General features: G+C 37.3%; 1 long non-coding RNA gene across 1 annotated transcript; it reads left to right on the forward strand.

Moving 5' to 3' along the window:
• Positions 1-777: 777 nt before the first annotated feature.
• On the forward strand, positions 778-3,822 carry LOC112278307 (uncharacterized). Its single transcript, XR_002968660.3, has 5 exons — positions 778-1,255; positions 1,748-2,137; positions 2,267-2,494; positions 2,763-2,872; positions 3,298-3,822. It is a non-coding gene; the product is annotated as an uncharacterized LOC112278307 (long non-coding RNA).
• Positions 3,823-4,962: the final 1,140 nt, after the last annotated feature.

Consider the following 4,962-nt stretch of genomic DNA (forward strand, 5'->3'; position numbering starts at 1 on the left):
ATGTATATGTAGCAACTTTCGGATGTGTGTGTAGTCTAAGCAATATTACTACCTACTTGGAGTAAGCTTTTCTCAGAAAAAAGTAGTCTTGTACAAGTATGCTTAGACATAAAATATCTAACATTGAAATACTTTAAATTGTCTCATGCTCTTAAACCAACTTGTAGACCTTGTAAGAAACCACTCTTGCACAAACCCAAAATCACATTGAAGAATATAGGAAGCTTTTAAGTTGATTCCAAGTCCACCAATGATTGGCAAATTTTACAACAATAAAATTGGTGGTTTTGCCTATTTTTGTGGTGGTTTAACCTATTTTTTTGGATGGTATTGCCCAAGTCTATGCCTTGGTTAGGGATCAAATGCAAAAAGTGCATTGATAATTTTTATCAATTAAACCAATGTGACAATTCAATTTTTTTTCTTTTGGAGCACATCAGAACCTTTATTTCTCCACACAGAAAAGAGATTTCCGAAAAAAAAAAAAAAAAAAAAAAAAATGCCCCCAACATAGCTAAAAAAAACCTTAAGTTCACGGTTTAATTATTCTGACGTTATACCCCTTCACGTACCCGCTCTAAATCAGTGCAAGTGATGGGGGTTCTTTGATATCCGACTGGGGTCTCTCTGATACCATTGTGAGACCTGGTAAATGTACCGGTTGGATGAATCTCCGCCACGGTTCTCAGACTCCAACGGAGTCTGAGCTCATCCTCACAAGAGCTTCCTTCCCGTACGTAAGAATCTCCATCGGGGACTGTGCACGCGGCGGAACACTCGTTCCGAATTTGCTTTGTTCTCCGTGCGTCACCGACGCTATAACCTTTAGCTTCTACGAGATGGGCATAGATTTTTTATAAGTTATATATATATATATATATATATATATTTTCCGTCTGTGGTCGGAAGAAATTCTTTGTTAATTGGAACAGTTAAGAGCTAGCGCCGAGAAGGGAATATGGCCTGCTCTCGTAGAGTTGTTTGATGTAGCTTCAAGGCACGTAGCTCGTTTTGTGGTGCTCGGTTCCAGATTTCGAATACGGGAAATGAATTCAGCTGGGACCGTGGATGGATAAAACGCATCAATCTGTAGGGCTGCTCTTGCAGTCGTCGGGGAACAGATTTTGGAAGGAGACTAGAGGTTTGATCCTTCGGGTGTAGAGGATGATGCACGGCGTTTTTCTTGGAATGCCATTCAATCTACTTTTGATCATGTCAAAGTCAGGCTCCGGGAGTTCGTCCAAAAGCGCAGCAGGTCTATTCTGAAATGCCTATGATTATTTTCATTTGTCTTTTTTCTTTTTGGCCTGTGTAATCTACAGACCGTTGAATGAGATTTGAATGGTAATATTATAACCTCAGCACATACTTGCAGTGGATTCAAGTCTCAAATCGAGAAATATCGGAGGTTTCAGTTTTTTCAATGTTTCCTTCCTGCAGAAGAGTCTATTTGTCAAGAAATTTTCCATCGCTTCGCATATTTTGATAGAGTTTAGGCGTTTATTATATATCTTATTGCCATCTTTGTACATATTTTTGCATTGCTCATACTCTATCTGTTTCAAATTTTGGAGCTGATGATGTCATTGTTTAAGGCTTAGTATAATGGCAACCGCCTGCACAGTTGTTACTGCGATTGTTTCCTTTTTTTATTACCGTAACATTTGACTTATGTATCAGAGCCTCTATTGTCAAAATTACCGAAGACGGTCCATGGATTGACAGACCCGTCTTTTGGTATTTGCAGCAGTTGTGGAGAAGAAGAGTGTGGACTTCGGCGATTTTTTTTCAATGTCAAATTCGTGGAGAGGCGTTCAATGTTACTTGAATGGTTGATCTTATCAAGAATTCGGACCTATGTTCCTCTGTGGGAAACAAGCAGCTCACACTTTCAAGGGAGCGTAGACGTCAATAGCCTTATCGGACCCTCAAATACATATTTGAGCGGAAGTGTTGGTTGACTTTGTCTGGCATCCTTAGGCATCGTGCCCTTTATCAATGCCTAGATTATGGTGCAGTTGCTGGGGACCGTGTTTCCCAAATTACAGGGTCTTTAGTAAAAAGACGGAGAGGCTGTGCTCGTAAAGGTGATTCGGTGGACTAACTTGCCTTCAGCGGAGTTTGGTGTTTCTCTCAGGTGCGTCTCGTTCAAGTTAATTTCTGGCTTTACCTTCTGTTTTCAGACAACGACACATTTCTCAAATTAAATCAGAGCTTTGTAAAATATAGAATATCTTTCTGAGTGTACTATCATGATGCTATTCAGGCAGTGGGACAAGTAACGTACATCCGGCCATATTTGACGGGTTTCTCCGTCGAGTGGGTAATTTCAGCAGTGGCAGCTCTTAGACTAGTGGCGGTGCTGACTATGTTCATCGGAACAGAATTCTAGATTTGAAGTTTGACAACTGTGCTTCGCTGCTCATCTTTAGCAAAATTTTCACTCGCTCACTTTACTTGATTGGTCAGCATTTAGTCCAAGCTATCAACAAGGGTAATTACCCTGGCAGGCAACATTGTCGTTCTATGGCAATAGTGCGTAGTTTGGCAGCTATAATATTCCCCTTTAACACTTTAAGGGACTGATAATTCTAGAAACCCGAATACGCTGTAGAAGGATCAATGAGTGGTAAATCAATTGTAACGGTCTGGTAGAGAGTAGTCTGGATGTTCTTTTTATTTATCCCAGCTTAGAGCATTGCTCTTGATTGAAAGATCCTTCATACAATATGGTTTAATCTCCAATACTTTGTTGTGTAAAGGGCGTCTATTCTCTCCGGGGCTATTGCAAGCTTTTGTCTTCCTGCGAACATTCTTTTGGTGGTGTTTTTTCAATTACTTCTACACGTCCTTGCAACCCGATCCTAAGAAAGTGAGTGAACAATTAGAATGTGAAGGTCCTTTAATTTTCTTCTATTCGACATGGATAAGTGACGGTTACCCTCATTGCAAGTAGATGCTTATCCTCTCTCCCTTGCTCTTATACTTTTTAGCGCTTGCTCTGTGTTTTAGATCTTATTCGGATGAGCCTTTGTAGATGTGTATATGCGTCTTGGAATTTTTCGCATGATGCTGAGATGACTCTGCTATTGAAGCCGTCTATACTGCTTGGAGAGTTGTAGAAATCTTCAGCATTGCAAGAGAAATTCAACTGTCATTTAGCATAATGCCTAGCAAAATCCTAATTTTTTTGTTGCAATGTATAGACGTTGGGACAGCCTTTCCTTGGTATTATGAATTTGGGTACATTGCTTTTGGAAGGAGTGACACATTTTAATGCTTTCTGCGGTTTTACAGGTACTTCTGTTGTCATTCGAGTGTGGTCTGCCTGTGACACAGCCTCAAAAGGTCGAAGCTGAGATTGTGCCTCACCATCACAAAGCAATTGAATTCTACGATGTAGATTGAATCAAGCGGTTCCAAGCTGTAGACTTGTGCCAGTCTTTCGTCTGTAGTTTGCAGCCGTGTTCACAACCGAAGGAGGCTTTGTGCAGCTATTTCAAGCCTAATGGACAGGTCTCTTCAAACTACGGCTTTTCTTAAAACACCTAATTTAGCTTATTTTTGGGTTGCAGCCAGGTTTTATTATAGGTGAAATAGGAATGGATGAAATTCATCTGTAGAGCTGTTAAAAAATATCCATCCTTGTCAAATTGTTTAGAGTGCAAGATACTTTCAAGCGAGAAGTTTGTGAGGTACTATCAATATTTGTCCTTCTTCCACTTGATCACAAAGAAGTTGGATTTGATAATGCTTGTGTTAGAAAAAATGGAAGCTAGTCCACCACAAAAATTTTGAAGTTGTGGAAATTGGCCATTGTAATGAATCCATCCAACATGAAACTTTATTCGCAAATCAAAGTACATGTCAACAATGTCCTTGAAGGTTCTTTCCTTGCAATAAGCATATACCATGGCTCTATGGTCATTTTCAATATTCTCAATAGATTGAATGTCCCACTTAATCAATTGCCATTGCACCTTATGTTGACAAATGAAAATACACAATAGAGATGTCCATATATATACAAATCGTGGGGCAATACTTTTGGAATGTCTTCATTATTGATATTGTTGTTGCGATTGCATTATTGTGATGTAACACGACTAATAAATGAAAGAGAAGAAAATATTATATTATAAAAGATCTTATTTTAAAATTTTATAGGAAATTATCTTAAAATAAAGATAATAGTTGAAATAAAACTAAAAATATACTATTACTACTTTTTTATGAAATAGGCTTTTATTTACTTTGTAAGAGCATAAATAAGATAAAACAAAGTAGATTTGGAAATAAAATGATATAGGCATATGTAGAAAAGAGTTAAGAGTAGATTTTAAAAAAATTTACCTCAAGAAGCCAAGAATTTATATCTGGAGAGGACTAGTTATGAATCTTGGTCAAAATCAGATCCTAAGGCACAAAATTGTGCACCTATGGTAACTCCGAGGTTCTTTAGTAGTTTAAAGAAAAAAAATTTAGAAGCAAACTTGATAGGATTTTTATAAGCATTAGTTTTGGATGGTTTGGACTTATAATGACTTTGTAAGAGCTTTATAAAATCAAGGTTGTTTTGAATAACTTGGATTTTTGTGAAAAAAATAGGATTGATATTTTGAGCAATTTCAGGAGTTTTGTAGTAGATCTACAAATGTAATTTTGTGGATTGGTGGATATAATTGTGCTTAATGTGCATTGTGAATTTAAAGTCAATCAAATAGTTAGGTCAAAGTATGAAAGTTTTTGTAGATTGAAGTCTCAAAAATTGGAGTTTGAGGGTCAGTGAGTATTTTTAAGTTCTTTAGTGATTCATTAATTGGATTAAAGTGAAATCATTTTGTATTGAGACTAGACTTAATTTCCAAAAATTTGAGTGAATTTTGGAAAAAAATCAATATTATATTTGAGAGATATGCGCACTAGAAGTTCAATATTTAGATTGGAATAGGAGGCAGACCA

Source organism: Physcomitrium patens, chromosome 25 (assembly GCF_059467195.1).
Source record: "Physcomitrium patens ecotype Gransden chromosome 25, ASM5946719v1, whole genome shotgun sequence".
NCBI classification, from domain to species: Eukaryota; Viridiplantae; Streptophyta; class Bryopsida; order Funariales; family Funariaceae; genus Physcomitrium; species Physcomitrium patens.